The sequence below is a fragment of the Poecile atricapillus genome, chromosome 15, assembly GCF_030490865.1.
Source record: "Poecile atricapillus isolate bPoeAtr1 chromosome 15, bPoeAtr1.hap1, whole genome shotgun sequence".
Taxonomy (NCBI): domain Eukaryota; kingdom Metazoa; phylum Chordata; class Aves; order Passeriformes; family Paridae; genus Poecile; species Poecile atricapillus.
Window position 1 is genome coordinate 1,524,550 of NC_081263.1, and position 21,167 is coordinate 1,545,716.

Genomic DNA, 21,167 nt, shown 5'->3' on the forward strand with positions numbered 1-21,167 from the left:
AGGAGTAAAAAAAAAGGTGGGAGGGCAAAGCCCCAGACTGCTGAGGGTGTGGAATAGTCCTGGCCTGAAGCACATGGCCAAAATAATCCTCCCACAGCAGAGAGAAGTTGGGCTCTCAGAACAGGGTTTGATTGACAAGCACGCTGATGCCTCATCCTGCTCCAGGAAAGGAAAACCTTGTCCTGGAAAGGAAAACCTTGTCCTGGAAAGGAAAACCTTGTCCTGGAAAGGAAAACCTTGTCCTGGAAAGGAAAACCTTGTCCTGGAGACCTGCTGGGAGCCAGAGGCTGGAGAAGACATTGCCTGTTCTCCTGCTGGTGGGTGTTTGCTGAACTCGTGTATGGAGTTGCACCAGGAAGAAATTACCTTTCCTAAACCTAGAGAAGGTAACCAGTAAATGCTCTTCTTATTCATCTCTCTAATCCCTAAATCCTACTAAACTATTTGCCTCAGTAATATCCCACTGCAGTAAATTCCACGGGTTAATCATACACCAAACACAAGATTATTTGCCTATATCCATTTTTGCTGATTTATAAAAGGACTCTTTAGATTCCTCAGCTATTTAGCTTTAATCATCAGACTCATGGGGATGGGTGGTGGTCCCTGAGTTCTCCAAGACCTCATGGCCAAACCTCCAGCCACGCCTGGCTGAGGCACAAGCTCCAGGACAAGGCAGATGTGCTGCAATTTCTCCTGAGGATGAAAGTTGGTTTCTGTCACTGAAATTCCTTAGAGATCCATTCAGTTAATGTGGGACATCAGTTGCCCTTTGATGACAGAGTCCATGGAGCCTGTATGTGCCAGCAGCTGCTCTTTAATTATAACATTACCCCAGGACCTGTGGGGACAAGCAGTTGCAGAGCATATGTGGGTCAGTAGCTGATGAAGCTGAAATTTATCATCGGAATGATGCCCAAATGCTTTGCAAAGCAGGAGAATGATTAAGTATGAAGGTGGCACTAAGCAAGGTTTAAAGATTAAGCTCAGAGGAGAGGTATTTAAACTCAGACAATGATGTGAAAGCAATGGACAGTACTCCTGGTAAGATGTTAAAGGTTAGAAATACAAGGTTTTACAATAAAGAGGCGCCTCTTGGCTCGGGAAAGCCTCTCTGCAGTCAGCAAGAGACCAAATCAACTCTCAGTCACACTGGTTTAAATCACAGAGCTACTCCCAGCCATTCCTGTGTGAGGGAAGTTGAACTGAGCACTTTCCACTTGTTCCCACCCTCAGTTCCTTCTGTTGAATTGCCATGTGCAGGTTTGATACTCTCCTGTAACACAGGCACAGGAATAAAACACCAAATGGATATGTGGATAAACACTGTCTGCAGCCGGGAAACTGAAATTGTTCAGCAGGAGTGAGAGAAGAGCTCTGGTGCCAGGACACATCAGGGGATTCACCCAGATGCAGAGCTGCCCTGGCTGAGCTCAGACTGTCCCTTTGCAGAGCCACAGCCCCTGGGTCTGTGCTGGGAACTCCACCCAGGCAATGCTTTCCCACTCACAGCCTGCCCCGAGCACACACTGCAGCTCTCTTTGGAGGCTGTCATTTCCTACAAGGAAAAAACTCAAACAAAACCCCATCCCAAAACTTAGATCAACAGACTGACAGTGAAACCAGGCTGCAAGGTGGACTTAGAGTATTTCAGTCACCTCTGGAGAGCCTCATTTTTACATGACAGCTCAGGTTAAGACTGATAACTGCAACAGGAAACACACAACAAGAAGTAAGGTTTGAGTCACCCACTGGAAATATTTCCTCCTAAGAACAGTTTGATACAAACAATATTCCTGAATAGCTGCACTGAGGAGCAGCTGTTATTTTTAGGTGACATGTTAGGTCGTGTTTGACATGAGCAGTCCTATGACCAATGATTTTATTTTTTATAACAAACTCTTAACTCATCTGTTGCTCAGTTATCAATGGCTTTGTATTTCACCTGGTGGTTAACATTGGACACCTCCTTGAAAGTCCTTGATATTCATAAAATTGCACAGACTGTAACCTGAGAACTGGGACTGTTTAGGTGCTACCACCCAATTTACATTTCTCAGTTTGTTCTGTTGCCTTTTGAATCAGGATTTTAGATTATCACCTTTCCAGCACAATAAACAAAACACGGGTGTTGTGCTGAATTTATCAATCTCCATTAATGATATCAGCAATGTGGTGAAATCATCTCTTCTGCCATCTCTGGAATATTGCTTGGCTTCAGATTTGGCTCTCTCAATCCGATTTGTAGATACTTATTCTTGCACTCCTGACCTCCTGATTGGATTATTGGAATTCTTTGCTGACAGCTCTTCCTGATAAGGCCTGCACAGGATTCAATTAATCCAAATGCAGGAGTGAAGAAATTCTGTTAAACAACTGTTCTCCTCCTGTGGTGTGTATAACCCTCGAGCTGAACAGCAGAGAGGAGCCCAAACTGCATCAGGAGCAGCAAACATCTCATTCCACCCATGCCCAGTCCCTTCACCAACCTCCTCCCTGGCCCCACAGCACCACATGCCTGTTTTGGGTGCTCTCAGTCTCTATCTATTGATCTTCCATTTACTGTGCCCTAAGGAATGAAATCTTTTCCTGCCCAGTATCACTCGGGGATTGAGGTGTAAAGTTCTCTCCTTCCTACTCTACAGAGTGGCACGAAGCTCAGGAGTCTCTCAAGATGAGTTTCCACAAGAGAAGACCCTGAGGAGCATCAGAATATTCCACCTCTCTCTGTGGGCAGCTGACATTACTGTGGACTTTCCACTGGTCGTGTCTTTGGAAGGAAGGAGGAGAAATTCCCCAGAAAAAAGTCTACAGGCTCTTCCAGTAGGTCTGTAGAGAATCATGGAATCATTGGGGTTGGAAAAATCTCCCAGTCCATCGAGTCCAACCAATCCCACCTTGTCCCAAGTGCCACCTGCAGCCCTTCCTGGGACACCTCCAGGGATGGGCACTCCAACCCTCCCTGGGCAGCCCCTGCCAAGGCTCCAAAACAAGACTCCACTGAATATTTTTGGGATTTTCTCAGGAAACTCTTGCCACTCTCTCAGGACAGGGAGAACAGGTCCTGATGTAAAGCAGCCTGGAGTGCAGAAACTCTGCAGTCAGGAATGCTGGACAGACCCTTCCACAAGATCAAAACTTGCAGCATGAGCTTTGCCTCTTGCTCCCAAGGTAAAAATCCCTCCCAGATGTGAGGGCAGTATTTCTTTGGGCCTTCAGCTTTAAATGAGAGAGAAGAATCTGGGTGACACCTGCCTTTGCACAGAACGTGACTGATTTCCCTGGGATGGCACCTGAAGATTAAAGCTGCCATGGATCTCTCCCAAACCATGCTCAAAGTTCTCTTTTGTTTTCCTTATCATTCTGAAAAGATCTTCCATCATTATTTTTAATATCACCTGTTATAAGAGCAACAGGGATGACACTTTTATATCACAATTTCAACCTTTTAAAGTATCTGACTTCACTGACAAACACCAGAAAGCCAGAGAAAGAATCTCTGTTCTTTTTACATGGAACATCGATAATATTTATCAGTCAAAACATTAACTGGCTAAAAAAGATATGGCTCTTAACTGATACAAACCAGGTTTAGACCTCCTTGGTTGTGTTTTCAGGACACAGAGGGGTGCAGAACCTGGCAAGCCAAGCTGCTGCTTCCATTTGTAAGACAAAAAAGGAGAAGCTGGAGGTTATCCACACCAGGGGTAGCCACGTGTCCAACATCCTGCTCACACACAACCTGCACAAAGATTTTTAAAATTCCAGAGCCCACAGAGTGTGTGGGAGGGATGAGGGGACCCTCATGAATCTTCCCAGTAAATCCTGGGGCTTATAGAATATTCATCAAAACTTCACAGCTGCTTTGCCAAGGCTTTACGATAGACAGAATTCAGAGAACTTCTGAAAATGAGGAGGGGCGGATGAAGCTCACATGAGGAATCTGTTGGTGCTGCTCAGGAGCACGGAGTTCAAGGGTCCTGGCCTGGTGATATTGAAAGAAACCAACATTTCACAGCAAATTTCAGCTGGGTGTGTCTCACAGCGGGGCAAAGCACGCTTGTGCCAGAACCCAGAGCACAAGGTGACACAGGGACAGCCAGGTGGGTTTGCTTCCAGAGAGCAGGAACAAAGCTGCAAGTGCCAACACCCACCAAAACACTCATATTGTGGGCTCCTGTTCTCCAAGTAAGATGTTCCCAGCCAGTGGATTATAAATGCCATGCTTCATTACGTTTTCAACAATAAAAATGAATGACCCATCTCAGGCAGTGTCATATTTCTGGAAGGGAGGATAACCTGTGTGGTTAGGAACATGTCCTAAATCTATCTGCTCCATTAACCTTTGGAAGCTGGAGCAGCTCTGAGGTTTGAGAAGCAATTAATATCTCACAGGCAACAACATTCTTGAATGGATGACCCAGGATTTCAGTTACACCTGAGCAGAAAGCAATACCTCAGTAAGCTCTCACAAAGCAAAAAAAACCCTCATTTGAAAGTGCAGTGAGAGGTCATAAAAATTGTGGATTACTTTAGTTAGTCATTTGTAACAGGTAAATGCAGGAGTATAACTTCCTGGAGTGGGGGGAAAGGTCTTTATGATTTTTCCAGGGTTATGAATACATAAATAACAATGGTCACTTAAGAAGGACAGAAGCTTTGGGATTAACCTTTCTCCACATTTCTAAGTAACCTGTTGACCCAGCAAAGGATTTTTTCTTGTTTGCTCTCCACATCAATCATATCTATAGGAGATGTAAACATTTCACCATCTAGCTCAAAATGAAAACTAGAAAATAATCACTCGACCTTTACAATTAGCTGTTTACACTCAAGCTGCCTTTGGGTCAATGCATTACTCCAAGAGCTCTTGTGTAAGAAACGAGCACTTTTAGCTCTGGCACGGATTTCTCCCATTCCAGGCCCCAGTGCAGCCCCCCAGCAGGGTTACAGTGACCCTCCCCAGCCCAGGGACAGGAGCTCCCCTCCCCAGCACAGCTTCTCCAGCAGGATGGTTTTGGTGCTGGTGTCAGGCTGGGTGTGCTCCCCTGCAGGTGACCCCTCCATGGGTATCTCCAGCTCAGCAGCCCCCCAGTCCCACCAGTGAGACCCAGAAATGTGCACTGGCTGTGTTCTGGTGCTCTCTGCCAGGGGACAGCTCTCTACCCTCCTTTGCCTGGGGAGAGGAGAGACCCAGAGCCCAGCTCTGCTCCTCCCTGCCAGTGCCCAGAGCTCACAGATAACTCACAGAGCTTTCCAACATAAAAATACCACCATGTGTCCAAAGTGGGCAATCAGATCACTAACCCAGCACGCCACAAAGACACCACCAGCTTCTGCTGGCACTGGGATGGGCCTTTGTTGAGTAGCAGCTATTGAGTAAGAACTAATTAAAGTGTCTCAGCTTAGACACTGCCTCACCCGGGAGAGTTTTGCTCATGGCTGGTTTGTAAACACAGCTATTATTTATAAATTGTGACTCAGAAAGAGGGACACAAAAAGCTCTGCACTGGTGCTTTATAGGAGCCTTCATCTAGTAAATAACCAGTGAACAAGGTTTGTTGATCTGAAAAGAAAATCGACTCCAGACCAATGGCTCCATCCTAATCACAAAGAGTACATTAATCTCTTAATAACATGTCAAGCTTCCTTTGGAGTAATTCATCCTTTTTACACAAGCTTTTTGCATGCAAGGGATTCTTTCTGGGTTCAGCTGGTTCTGGTTTTGTGCCTTTACAAGGTAGGCATGGAATCCAAGTGCTCAACCAGTTTCCCTCCCGTTAAACCACGCTGTGAGCATTATCAGGACTGGTCCAGGCTGGAGGGAAAAAACTGCCCAACAACAGCACCATAATGGCACCACAGAAACTGCTTTACACTCAGGTTCATCAGTGGCCACAGCATCTGGCACGTAAAAAAAGCATCAAACACCAAATGGTGCCTTTAATTTGTACAGGCATTGTTCATGAATACAGCAGGAAATAAGTTCATCCAAACCTGATCACCCAACCAGCAGTGGCAGCACTGCTGCCTGCAGTAAATGCACATCCAAATTCAAAGTAATCCACATGGAGACGCCAGGAATTTAAATTCACAGTGTGCAAGTGCATGATTTCACAGTGCAAAGACATTTGCAGTGTTTAACTGATTCAGTTTTGATTAAAATACTCAGATATCACCTACAAGTATCAGTTTGGCACAGCTGAGCCTGAGTGCCACTCAAGAGTTCTGTTTCTGTTTGGAGAAGAGAAACAAATAGATATAAACAGATATAAATAAGATTACTTGTTTTTCTGTAAAGGCTGGCTAAGCACTGGCATCAGAGATACTCTCGGATTTCTTCCTTTCAACCCCAAAAGCTTTACTTACAGCAGCCTCTGAGCTCTTTGCAATCTTTAGTGGCTTTTAGCCACATTCTGGAAAAGCAAAAGGAGCCACAGCTTCTGCTTGGGGGAGGAGGCTGAGGCTCACCATGGGCTGAACGAGCTGCCCAAGGTCAAACAAGAAGCCTGCATCCAATATTTTTGCTTTGTCGCTTATAAATGTAAATAAAAATCGGTAAATATTAATTTCTGCCATTTCCCATCCCACCAGCACTACATCACTCCCACTCTTCATAAGGTGACATTATTTGTCTGTTTGTTCTAATAAAGAACTTCCAGGCCTTCCCCCACCACACAGCTTTTTCACATCCCTCCAGCCAGAGGAAAAGTGCAAGGATTGGCACAGTAAATCAGCAGTGCTTTTAGATTAACACAACACGGGAATTCCCAGGCATTTAGGATTCACATTCAACTCCAAGTGGAAAATTATTTCAATCCAGCCCATCAAATCCCAAAGTAATCCTTTATGGTGGGCACATTTCAAGGAGAGCAATGAGATGGAGCACACAGACTAATGAGCTAAAACTCATCCCAGAGGGGGAAACACCCCAGCTCCTCACTTGGAGAGCCCCAGACTGGAGTCCTGCTTAATACAGATGCTTTTATTAATGTCCAGAGAGCAGCTGAAGTGGGGCAATAATTGGCAAGGACTGACCTTGGGCTAATTTGAACAAACCAACTCCAAAGGAAACTTGTGCTTTCATGGAGCACCTCTCTCTATTCACATTCCTCTACCCCAGGCACAGGGGAAAAAACTCTACTGTGAAAGGATTTGAGGTTTTGATGTTATTGTTTATCTCTAAAAACAAACTTTTGGGTTTTTTCCCCCCCCAGAATATACACATTGCCAAAAGTTCCCACAAGTTAAATGACAGAATTGTCTTTAGATGGCCACAGCACCAAAGCTTGCTGCTAATGAGTTGCAGATCTGCATCATAATTGAACATCCAGATTTTCGCTTACAAAAGAAGGATGCGGTCAACAAGAACAAATAACATTAGAGAGCCAAAAAAATAATAACTCAGAAGAAATTTGCCGAGCTGAGAGTGCAGTGACTGCCATAAATATCGGCCTAATTGCTGAAGACACGACTCGTGCAAAGAGCGATGAGCCCGGACACTCACAGAGCTCCTCTCTGTGTCCGCGGCAGGATCAGCTTGAATGGAACATCCCGGCAAATGTCGGGACAGGCTTTGCCATGCTCCTCTCCCCCTTGGAAAGGAAAAGCACTCGGGGAGGGTTTTTTTTTTCCTCCTCGGCAGCAAACAAAGGGAGGAAGATGAGAGGAATGAAGAAGGGAGCTCGCCACGATGGCCGAGCTCGGTGGCCACGGGCTCCCGGTCCCGCTGCGGGGCCACAATGCTGGAGCGCAGGCACGGCCAGGGGCCCATGCTGGGCGGCTAATTAAAACAATTACAAAGACAAAGAAGCTATCAATAGCATTCCAAGCAGCAAACAAAGAGATAAAGTAGCGAAGAGTTAAATCATCAATTGTTGATCTCTCCAGGATGGTTTTGATGTGAGGACCACGTCCCCCAAGTCTCTCTCTCTCCCCTCTCAAATCAGGGAGCTGCTTCGTTTTAGGTTATTTCATCACAAAAGGTATGGGAATCGGCCTCTAAAACAGCTTCAAAAAACTCTGGTGAAATAAGGGTTTGCTGTTTGAAAGTTTCTGTCTTGCAAACTTGGGGTAGTTTTGTGTTGGGATTTACAAGATGATTTGTTTAAAGCTCACTAAAGAGATTACAGCTTTTATGCATAACCCCCATCTCTTCTCTACCGGCAATTACAGGCATAAAACAAAAATGCTTCGGTTTTAATTCCAGGTTTGCACCGGCAGAGAGGATAAACATATATCATGGGGGGAATCAATAGGAGGAGAATAGACTGCTGCATAAATTAGGCAAGTCTCTCAGCTTCTGTTAAAGATTTCCCCCAAAGTTTTGATAAAGACAGTTCCACAGAGCAGTCTATATATAGAAAAATGGTAAGCAAGCTTGGAGTGTTTGCAAGGCAGGCTGGGGTAATACTTTAGATAAACACGCTTACCTTGAGTGAGGAGTGTAAACAGTGACAGTTGTTTTTCTCATACACCGAATTAAAGGCAGCTTCTCCCAAAGGGCTGTTCCATTTCATACCATCTATGTGCCCCAGAATGTTACTTTACAGAACCCCACTTTTCAACAAAAAGCTTTTTGGAAGCCTTTGTTGTACTGATTTAGTTATCTCCAGGCCAGTTTACCCAAGGCTTACTCCAAACTATAGAGCAACTATGGGCAAAAATATGTGAGTTTACAGGGGTTTTTCATCTGCTAAATTAATCAGAGGAAAGCAAAGAGCAGGGCTGGGTGTGGCATGTGTAAATGCATTCTGGCTTCCACTCAGCTGTTCTTTTAATCAACAGGATAAAGAGTCAAAAACTCCAATTAGCCAACCAGAGACCTGGAGGGGCAATGGCAGCTTTTTCTGATTGTTTCCTCTGATGGCAGAAAAGTGATTTGGGATGCAATAGTTAGGGAGAGATCAGCAGCTGAAATAAATCAGGAAATAAACTTAACATGAAAAGCTACAAGCAGGGATTCTCTTTTTCAGAACTGCCCCTTCCAAAATGTCTTTAATGAACTTGGAATGAAAAGCTGCATTAAAGTGTCTATATAAATGTGCAGTTTCCCACCAAACCACTCCTACAATTATTGTTAGGAAAACACAAACACTACCCATGGCTGAGAAATTAAGGAGTAAGAATGGTAAAAGAGGAGCTCTGCTTTTTAATGGGTTCTAAGAACTCTGCAAACAGCCTGAGGAAAACATGATTCTTTGTGAAAGAAGATGGTAAATCTGATTTTCCCTGCAGGTTCCATCTGAGTACATGTTTATATGTGCAATTCTTTACTGATGCTGATGGATCGCCATAACAGGAAGAGAGGACAGAATGCAGTTTTATAGCTTATTAAACATATTTTTACATGGGGAAGATTATTGTGTTCATAGCCTCAGATTGCCAAAATGTAATGGATGCAAAAACCCTCTGAATTAGACTTCCACAATTTGGAAATAACTCAGTGACAGGAAAGATCTATTTGATATTTTAAACATGTCCTAAATGTAGTATGACATTGTGAAGAGGTTTCAAGAAATGATTGTTGTAATTGTTCTTTCATTGCAAAAGCTCCATGAAACCTCTGATTTCTGCTGGGAGATTTCATGCTAATTTTGTATTCGCTTCTACATGAGCAGGATATGAATAACCTGAGGATTTAATAAATGAAAGCCTCCCAAACATCAGAAGGATTAGGCTGACACTAAACATTTAACTGCTCTGCCAAACAGAAAGAACACATTACTCCTAACACAGAAACATAAGCAAATGATGAATTCATTGAAACCCTCAGAAGTTTTCTCACTGAGCTGAGCCTAATTCATTATCTGGGTCCAACAGCCAGCAGAAGGGGCACTGGTTGGGTTTTACAGCTCCCCCTTGCCCAGCCTCCTTCCAGATGTGCCAGGGGTGGCTGACAGCAGCAGCACATCTCACTGCAGCTGCTTCTGCATCCCAGGAGGGCGAGCAGACAGGGCCCTTCCTCCGTTCTGGGGGTGTGAAGGTGCCTTGGAGCTCCCAGATGGTTTAAAATCCTCTTGGGAGTCCTGGATCTGCCTCCATGAGCACCTCTAAACCCCTTCCAGCACTGCTCCCACAGCACAGCTGCTCATTCCACAGCTGGCAGCAGGAGCAAGAGGCACATCAGCTTTAGGAGGAAGCATCAGGTCACTGAATCAAAGCCAAGAGGGACAAAAAGGAAGATTTGCTGGCCAAGTGAGTGCTGTGTGTTAAACCCATTGCTCCCACAGCAAAATATTCCTTTATAGAGTCCCCTGTGTTTTCTCTCTCTGTGAGTTTTACAAAGCCTCTGTTGGCCATTTCAGTTCTAACAAGTGAACTCGTTTTCTCGGCTCTAAGTTGCAGTTATTAACAAAATTACATCCCACAGCTTCTAAAGAGGCTCCAGCCACTCCATTTTCTGAGAAAACCCAAGACTTGTCCCCGATTTTTATTGCTTTTAACGCATCAGGGAGAAAGACAAGGACTTTAAGCTGTGTTTGTGTAATAATGGCAACAGTGTGGATGCTACTGGGCCTAACTCCTGAAACATCCCATCTTTTGTCTCTGGCCACCAGCAGCAGCTTTATAATCCCTGCCCCACCATGGTGCTCTGCAACTCGCTGTGGCCACTGCTGGAATTCTTGCCAAGCTTTTCATGGCACCCACAGAGCAGAGATTAAACTCATAGAGCTGCTCCTGGTCATGAGCCCTCCCTGGTGGGGCAGGAGGTTCATTTCTAACACAGCTCTGGAGCTGGCAGGGCTGGTGGATGGGGGTCTCAGGGGTGGCCTGGCACAGCCACAGCTCTGGGCACCCTGTGAGGGTGGGAATCCTCCTTCTTTTCCAGCCCAAGGTGTTTGGGATGCTGCTGGGGTTTCCAGCACAGGTGAGCACAGCTGGGTGCTGCTGCCTCCTCGGGGCATTCAGGGTGTTCTTGAGCTGCCTTTGGTGCTTCCTCCTGGATTGATTTGGTGTTCTAAGGCCAGCACAGCCTTTTTGAGTTTGCTCCTTGCAAACACCAAGCTGTGCACATCTCAGAGCTTCAGGTCTCAGAGCATCACAGTAACAGCCTTAGGGAGGAGGACTGGATCTGTCTGAACACCCCAAAATTCCTTTTTCCTGCTGTTCCAGAACTCTGGGTGTAGTGATACACACAGATAGAGTGATGCATTTTCTCACTCTGCAACTGTTGCTCCTCAGAGCAAGAAGTTTAGCTGGGTCTGCCTTGGATAATTTCAAAACTCAGAGCATCCCCTAGCAGAATTTCTGGCAGAAACACAACCAAAGTTGCTAAATGACAGAGGAACTAAAGCTCCTGTATTTTGACAATTGTAATAGACATAAGATTAAAAATTCCCTAAGAAATAATTCCTTCTGCTTTTAATAATAGCTTCAGTTAGAGACCTTTTCTACTTAATCAACCTGCTTAAAATTCTTGCCTCCAGCAGGAAAGAATCTCAGTCACAGGGAGACAAACATTCATTAAGCCTTGTACAATAAACCTGCTCTGCAGCTGAAGTGCTATTAATATCATTTTACAGAAAAAGGAAATGGAAGAATAGTGAGATGGGAGTAACTTGCTCGAGGTCACAAAAAGGTTCATGAAACCATGGTCGAGTAGCAAACCTTGAATCAGAGAGCTCTCCTCCAGCCCAGAGCCAGCACCCCCTCCCTCGCTGTGCTCTTCCACACTCTGCTGTTTACCAGCCATTACTGGTTTTATTTTAAAGCCATAAATTTTATAAGATGTGGAAACATTGTTTTCTTGAAGATCTAAACGTTTAACACCAACCCTTTAACGTTTCACTCCACGACACGAAAGCGATTCTTTTCATCCTCACTTATATTCCTAATTAATGAGCGCTGTTAAAGGGGTGCCCAGTTCCCCCTCACTGGTCTCCCAGTAAAGGGAACTGGGAATCTGGCAGACAGCAGCGTTTCCTGCCGAGATAAATGTGCTGGGAATCCTCAGCAGGTGGGGAGGGACAAACCTGAGCTGTGGGCTGATGGCTCTGCCCATGGCACTTGTGTCACCTCAGCTGCTGGCTGGGGACTGCTGCCTGTCCTGCTGGGATTGAGCTCTGCAGGAACAGAGAGCTCTTGCAGGAGCCACCAGTTAAAATTAAATCATTTTAATTTTAATGGTAATTTTAACTTTAATGGTAAGGAAGTAAAATGCAGACCAGGACCAAATTAGGCAGTGGTGGAATGATAAAGAAAAAAAAGTTTCTGTGAGAGAGGATGGAGGAGTTGGTAGAATAGCAAAAATAATATCCTGGAGCAGCAGATGTGATGGGTTTTGTCACAGATTTGTACAGGGAAGTATGCTTTAATGTGAATTTATACACTGATTTTATTCCTATGGGTAAATTAGAGATAGTTGTTCCTACTGCGTTGTACTGGCTGGGCAGGAAACAGGGCAGGGAAAACTCCAACTGCAACATCTGACAAAATATTTTAAAAATCATAATTTTCTTTCTAGAAATATTTTATATTTATATATATATTTATAGATTTTAAATATTCAAATACAGATTTGTGTTTCTATATCTAACAATTGTAAATATGGGCAAAGGGAGATGAAAAGTCAAACCTCTTTCCCAGTTTCACCTTGATTCAGTGCCAGATGCTCAGGGGACATGCAGCATCTCTGAATGCACTGGAGTGGAAATTCCATGTTCAGTTCAACTCCTTGGAGTGCCCAAGGACTTCCCAAGCACAGAGAGCTCTGGCAGCACTCCCAGCTCTGTGGGTGTCAGCACGATGGACGCTGCAGATTCCGTTTAACCATCACTGGAGGTTGTCAGTGGTTGTTCTTATTCTGGCCAGGGTGGCACGGACAGGATCTGGCAGGAGTGAGAGGGTTGGAGCTGTGGGCTGTGCACAGGTCACCAACCATCCCTGGCTTTGCACTCTCACCCCACTGCAGATGGAAAATGAAATGTGAATTAACGCTGTTTACATTGTGGGTTTTACCGCAGACCTGGCACTGCCCAGCCCTGCAGCCAGTCCCAGCAGCCTGCTGGATGGGAAATAAGGTTGTCCCAGGCTGTTACTGACTCTCAGGGTTTATTTATTAGTTTATTTCCCCAGAAATCTCCCTGCAGCACCCAGGGCAGCAGGAGCTGCAGGGACCTGACCTGGCCTGGAGCAGGAAAACCCAACCCTCGCTCAGAACATTTCAGGGGTGCAGCTGCAGCCATCCCCTCTCAGTACAGACACAAAAAACCATCACAGCCCCAAAGAAATGCGTTCCAGCAAGGATTGGGCTCTGGGAAAGCAGGAGAGAACAAAAGGATTGGGCTCTGGGAAAGCAGGAGAGAACAAGGAAACTCTGGGAACAAGGTGAGCCCAGGGAGGTTCAGCAGCTCAGCAGGAGGAGCAGGGAGAGCGCAGAGCGGTGAAACCTGGAAAAACAGCAGGGCTGGAGAAGAGAGGGGTGGAAGGAGCTGGGATACTCGGATCCCTGCCAGGAAGGAGCTGGGATAGTCGGATCCCCTGCCAGGGAAGGTGTCTGGGAGCAGCAGGATCGGGCAGAGCCGAGCCCAGTCCCATCCCCATCCCCATCCCCATCCCCATCCCCATCCCCATCCCCATCCCCATCCCCATCCCCATCCCCATCCCCATCCGGACAGCTCTCGCTGCTCTCCGGGCGCTGCCCAGCGCTGCAGCTCCGCAGGAGGAAATGGAAACTAAAGGGACTTTTAGCCGAGTTAATTAATGCCTGTAAGAGCAGCCAATTGCCATCAGCACCTTGTCTGTCACTCCCCGGAGGAGGGGGAGATGTGTTAAAAATAACAGCCCATTTCCTGCTGCTGCCGGCCGCGGCCAAGGCAGGCAGTGACATCTTAAGGCTGCTCCCAGAAGTGGCTGGGGACTCCAGGGGATGGATGTGACACATCGGGAGCGGCACAGCCCTGCTGCTCCTCACCAGAGCCCAGCCACAAACACCTGGGCAGCTCGGCATCCTGCTGGGTACCCAGAGACCCGGGCAGCTCGGCATCCTGCTGGGTACCCAGAGACCCGGGCAGCTCGGCATCCTCCTGGGTACCCAGAGACCCGGGCAGCTCGGCATCCTCCTGGGTACCCAGGCAAAACAGGCAGCTTGCAAAGTTCAGAGAACTTTTGTTAAAATAACCAAACCTGTTTCAGAATAACAATAATAAATAGAAGTTCTCCCTACAGTTATTAACAGTTTTAACTAATTTTTTTAGGTTTTTTTTAACTAAAAAGCAGTGTCTCTAAAGCGAGCAGTGAGTGAAAGAAGGGCGAATGAGACATCTCTTGTCTTACAGGGAGGGTTTGCAAAGCCCAGCTCCAGGCTCAGCTGAACTTTGCTGTGTATCAATGCAGAGAGAGAAACTTCTAAAGGGCGATTCAAAGCTGACACTGCTGTGACTCAGCCCCAGAGAAAACTGCTTCCCAGAGAGAGCAGGCAGGATGTGAGCAGCCTTAAAACGCTTTGTGACTGTCCCCATCACTCTGGACTGCAAGGTTATAAAAGGAGTTTTCAAACAAAAATGTTTTCAAAAGATTATTTCTTTTACCTTCTATTTGTACGCCACTGAAAGAGCAGTAGGTGCTTTATAAATAGAACAGGGCCACTTTTATCACCCTAGAGTGATAATCCTGCAAGTTTCCCATCCACAGGAGGACTCAGTGGTATCAGCCAGGGCTGATATTTGGCAGGAGGTTCTGTCCCAGAGCTGGGAGCTCACCCAGCTAGTTCCAAACATTGCAGCTCCTGCTGTCCCCTGGATGCTCTGAAAGTTTGGCTCACAGCACAGCACAAGAGCTTTGGGCACTCAGAATAACAGCATTTTCTTTAGGAAGATGGATCAGAGCAGCCAAGCCCTGCAGAAACAGCTGCAGGCAGCACACGGTGCCCTGCCCCAGGAGGGGACCAAAGCAGGGAGCAGCAGCTCCTCACACAGGATCTGCTCCGTGCCTGCAGTGTCAGGATGGGGGATACAGCTGAGATGCTTTGGGGAGTGGTGGAGCTGGAATAGCCAGAGAGAAGGAGGAAAGGGAATGTTCTCCACCTGTGGCCAAAGCAGCTCACCCAGGACGAGCAGCTGGGTGATCCTCTGGGCTTGGCCTTCAGCTGAGGACGGTCTGAAAAGAAACCAAAGCACCGAGTACTCAGCAATTATCAACAAAACCTCACTGATCTCACTCCTGTGGGAGACCACGAGGAAGGGGGTGGGGGTCTTCAAAAGTCCCTGTTTATCTATAATGCAGAACACAGCTACACCTCAGCAAAACCAGCAGTCGGAGCCTTTGGAGAATTCCAGCATTAAATTACTTCCTCCAGTCTCAGCACACCGTAATTTATGTAGGACACAGCTGAGAGGATTCAAAGAGGGAGCTGTCCTGGGGGATGTTTCATTTCCCAGCCTGTGAGTTCACACACAGGCAGAACAAGCTGCTGAAAAGCAGAGGTTGCCCTCCCTGCACAGAACAGGCTCCACACCTGCTGCCTGAGGACAGCTTTGCTCGTGTCCAGCGCAGGGGAGCTTTATTCCCTGTTTTATATCCACTCCTGGCTTGAAAGCGGTCTTTGAAAAGCCTGACTGCTCTGGGAAAGCGATTTGGATACAGCTTGCTTTCAGTGCTGCTTATTTAGGGAGTTTAGGCGAGATGAGATGTCTGAGTGGCTCCATCCTGGCTGTACTCACACACAAAAAACCAGATCTGCTGCTTCTGAGTAGGTCAGCAGTGGAAAACACAGGGTTTAACACCTTTTAGTGAGATACAGCTTTACCTGCCACGGCAGAGGTGTTTGGGGAGCAGCAGTTCATGGGCACGAATTAAACCACGGAGCAGCCGGCCTGTGTAAACAGGAATTGTCCTTATTCTTCACTCCAGGTTTAATTCATCATTTGATTGACAAACTCCTGCACTGTGGCAGCCTGAGCTTCTCTGCTGGCATCAGGAAAGGGCTGTGAGAGGTGTGCAAGTGCAGCCTGCACTGGCATTTAGGTGAAGTTTCTTATTTAAATCACTGAGATGGACACTTACTAATTATCAGTTATCAATTTACCAGCCAAACACATCCCCCTGTGCCATCCCTCTGAGCCATGGCCAGGTTCTGTGAACGAAGCCTGTTGGGACCTCTGGCACACAAGTGACAAATCACAGTGCTACCAGAACTATTGACACACATTTTTAATACATAACCAGTGTTGTTATATATAATCAGAGCTGATAGAATCCAGCAGAAAAGGGTATTTTAAAGTGCCAATAAAACCACTTAGCTTTTACAGCACCGAGTTTACTCCGTTCCCCCCTTCCTCCAAAAAAGCTTTTCTTTTGAACTGAGCAATTTATACATTGGGGCAGTGTTATAAAGTCGGTATTTATAGCAGATTTCAATGGACTGGGAGCTGGAATAAAGGCAGCTTGCTTTTAAATGCAGCACGGAGGCATCTTTGCATTGATAAGATTAGCAGCTGTTTGTACATAGGAGATGATGTGCTCACCCAGGGGCCTCACGTCCTCCTCCTGCCACTGTACCCAAATTCATTTGCTTTTCTAACAAATCGCTCCTGCCCCCATTTTTCTTCCATTCATTCAGTGTAAACTGAGTAACTCGTTTAACCACCAGGAGCTGAGCTGAAGAATTTGGCTGATAACACCACGATGCCTTTTTAATTGAATCCTTTTCTCTGCAAAGCCCACAATAAATGCATCACCAGGCCGGTGATAAAAGCAGCTCAGAGCTGTGTAACCACTGTAAGATGATCACATAAGCACAGTTGGCCATCACTTGGGCTTTGTTATGCCTCAGTTGGGTTTATCTTGGAAATCAGTTTGGTATTGATGGCATAACTCATCAGCAGGATGCTAAACAGCCCCATGCCCCAAACTGCTTTGATTGCCACAGTGATACCGTGCTCCTGCAGAAAAAACAGCTCACAGGAAAGTAATCAACACCCAGATTCTTACCCAGTGTGAATACAGTAAATTATACTCAATGTTTAAATTCTATATGACACTTACATGGTTACAAATGTAGAAGTTTTTGGGAAGTCCCCTTCGAGGAAAATCTGTTTTGTAGATGTTTTCCCATTAATAACAATGCAGAAGGGAGGAATGTTCTTCATTTTATGGTAGAGTCTCTGTGTCTAAACATGAGCTAAAATAATGATTGTCCTTGGGATTTAAAGAAATGAACATCTTTATAACATGGAGAGGCACAAAATGGAAAACCTTTGATGAAGGTGGATTTTCTGCATGAATTAATATTGATTTAATGGGGAACAGGTTTGTTTATTTATTTCTTTTTGTACTACTTGCTGTTGGTTGTAGTAAACAGAAGAATTGTGTGCGTGGCCCAGTTTTTTTTCTCCAAATACAAAGTATTTCTATTTACCAAATGCAAAAACTGACCTCACACAATGGAACAGAGACAGGGCAAAGAACAGAAATTTGCACATGCAAATTGACCAGTTCTGCACGAATGGGCCAAAGGAATAAATCTGTAAAAGCTGAACCCAGAGCAGGAAACTGCCAAAAGGTGAAAGAACAAGTAAAGTTTTCTTTTTTTTTTGCTTGTTTCTGGTTTCTGCACCAGTCATTTCACAAAGCAGATTTTAAGGAGGGATCTGACCTGAAGTCAATGGAAAGATCACTGCAAAGTTCAGTGGCCACATGGATAATTTATTCAGAGCTTAACACAGACAGAAACTTGTATTTCTGCCCATGGATTTTATCCATGGATTTATGGATCCTCTCTTTTCATAGCCACTGGATTGATAACTGGATTTATTATTAAAGACTTACCTACACGGGGAGGAAAAGAGGATGAATTCCAATTTGAACACTTTGCTCTGCAGCAGCTGAGGCTCAGGCACTGCCAGGATCCAGCTGGGATTTCATCCCTGGGTCCACCTGGAGGGGTTTTCCTCAAAATCCTGCACCAGGTGCCAGTCCTGCCCATCCCACGGGGCTCAGAACCATCCCAAAACCTGAGCTCTGCCATGGCACAAACCTTCCCCACCTGCTGATGGGGTCTCTGGATCTGCTGATTCCTTGGCTTTGTGCATCCTGAGCAAGTCAGGAAATGGGGGAGTGAGTTTGGCAGGGGAAGGAGGAAGAAGTGAAAATTTTTGTTAAATGTGTTCTGTGCACTTTTTTGAATTTGGTATTGGAAGGAGGATATGATTTCACTGGGGGCATCATTGGTAATTTACAGTGCTGCCCTGAAGGACAAATAAAAGGCAGGTGGGTTTTGCCTGGCTTTGATCCCATTTTGCCATTATCAATGTGCTGGACAGCACTCCTAAGGGAGTTTGGGATTTGGTGCAGAGGATTTATGGAGCTGTAGAAGTTAAAAACAAAAAAAAACCCAAACCAAACAACAACAACAAAACTCAAACAAACAAAACTCCCAAACAACAACAAAACAAACAAACAAAAACCCAATAAAAAACCCCAACAACAAAAAAAGAAGAAAAATAAAAGATGAAGAAGAAAAAAGAAAAAGGTTTAGATGCCCTCTACTCCATTGCACAGGAATATTGTGCCACTGGAGTGGAATTTAAATTGAATTTAATCAAAAACATTCTCTTCTCCTCTCCACCTTATGTAGATGATTCCAGAAATCCATGGGAAAATCAGAGCAGAGGACAAGGGGTGATTTCCCAGTCCCCCAAACACTTCTGTACTCTCATCCCCAGGTACCCCTGGAACCACCTCCCTCTCTTCCTCAGACACTCTTTCCTTGATCTCCAGTTTCTCCATGGGTTCTGCACTGAACATTCTCCCTTCCCTTCCTTTGGAAGTCTGGAAAATTCTGGACTTGTTTGGCCCTGAGGATCAGGCAGTGAAAAGGAGCGGTGAGTGCTCTGTTTCCACGGCAACAAAGATTAAAAATGAGGAAAAAGGCACCTCCTCACAGCTGCTGAGATGTTTGGGAGCTGAGGAATTCCTTCTGCACCTTTTCTGCCAGGGAGGGTGGAATAAGAATGGTGTCAGTCACCTGAGCTCCCAGCTCATCCCTGCTGCACCTTCCAGAAGTTTCCACTCCATCCCCTCCAGAGAGCTCTGTCAGACTGAAACCATTTTCATTTCCCTCCAACTGCCCCTGCCTGGAGGAGCTGGGGAAAGTTATACCAGCTGTACACCCATTTTACTGGTTTTACCTTTCTTTTCTCTGATCATCAGTCTGTCAAGGCTATCGAGATTTACATTTAAATGTAAAACTGGACTGTCCAGCAAATAGCCTTTGAAGCTATTAGCTGTGAAAGATAATCAATTGGGAATGGGCCCCTGCAGAGCACTTTTCAAGCCAAGTCATCACCAAAAAGCAATTTTGCTGGCAGGCTTTTTTTTTTTTTTAAAGGAAAAAATCATGAACATCCCCAGCCAATTAAAGTTCTATCAATGGCTGATCTCCATGATTTTACAACAACAGCAAAATTTAACATTGTTAAAGGCAAAGTGATTCACAGGATGAATCCTGAACTTTTTAGGAGGGACTAAGCAGCAAGGATTGGTCAGTTTTTAATAATGCCCCAGCAATTTTATGTACTTTGAGAACCAGAATGATCCAAGGTGCCCAGAGACAAGGAAGAGTGCTGCTATTTAAGGTAATAAGTCTTACATCAGTCTTGTAAAAATTTAAACCCTAGGTACATTTTTATCACCTCTTTAGCTTTACAACTCTAACATGGCATCTCACATTGCTGTTTTGTTAAAACTGTGTCACCATTTGTAGTCCCCTTTATTAGAATAAAAAAGCATGTTTCACAAAGGACTTTAATCTATTAATTATGACTGCTATGCATTATGCAGCTGAGCTTTATGCATTCCTGTTCTTTCAAATTTTCCTCTGGGCCATCAGGAGATGTGACTATCTGCAGGATCTAGCTGGGAATTTGCATCTCGCTCATCACTGAGGTATCCAAGTTATTCCCATGCTCACATTATCCTTCCAGGGCACCTTCTCCAGGTGGGGAATCCAGCAGCACAGCTCCAGTTTAAAATACTGACAGAATTGATCTAGCCTGTACTGATATTACTGATAGAATCATCGATGATGGCCAAAGGCAGGGAGTGCAGACACACTTGGGGAGGAGGAAGCTGTGCTCTGTGCTAGGAGAAGGGGTGGGCTGGATTTTCTCTTTCAGTCTGACATTTAGAAAGCACAAATACAAGCACCAGGCAGAGGGAGGTGAGGGCTCAGGGCTGGCCTTGCTCTGCCTCTGCTGGCCCAGGGCTTGGCCAGCAAGAGGATGGAAAATTGTCTGACAGCTCAGGGCAGCAGGATCCAGGGCCAGCCTTTATTTCAAACGCTGCCAGCACAGACAGCACAAAGATTTATCAGCTGTCCTTCACTTTGGGAGACATCAATGGGAAACTCAAGCTGAAAACCTTGGAGGTTTCTCCACGGCTTTTTTAGGTGTCTCACATCAGGATTCATAAACTGGAAGACATTGGTAACAGCTTGCTTCACTCAGCAGCACAAGAAGCAGAAAAGCATCAGTGTGTCTTTAAAACAAAACCAAACCAAAACACACCAACCAAATTAAAATATCTTAAAACACTCTCTGGGCCCTCAGTTAATTATTTCCCAGATCATGCTCAACTTTTACCTACAAAATGCAGCCACTCTCATTAACCAAGAGCTTTCACTTTCAGAATTAAAGTTTACACAAGGTCTGATTCGAGGAACTTGGACACCTCTGTCAAAGCTGCCTGCAGTAAATGATAATTCCTGGTTTTAGAGAGGCAAACACAGCTCCTGAGGCTTGTGGAATAAATTGGCTGATCCCACAGGTTACAGAATCCAGTGGCACTCCAGCAGCAGACCCTGAACACGAGGCTGTTGGACACAGCTTGTAAAAAACCCACCTCTGCTTTGCCATGGATGTTTTTCCTTCCCTACAACATTGTGAAGCCTCTAACGACAGCCATGTAACCAAACACTGGATGTTTTATGAGTCCTTCTCCATGTCCAGCAACTGGAATAAAGACAAAGGCAGAACTGGATACCTGAGAGACAGAGAAAAGAAAGCTTTTCCTGCCACAGACTTTTAATTCACGCTGATACCTGAGCCATCATTTCCTCAGGTCACTATAGAAACCTTTATCACCTCATGAAAGGTCATTGGGTAAGTGACAGCAGACATCAGTTTCTCATAACAATATTGGTTTCCCTTCTTAAAATTTAAATAACA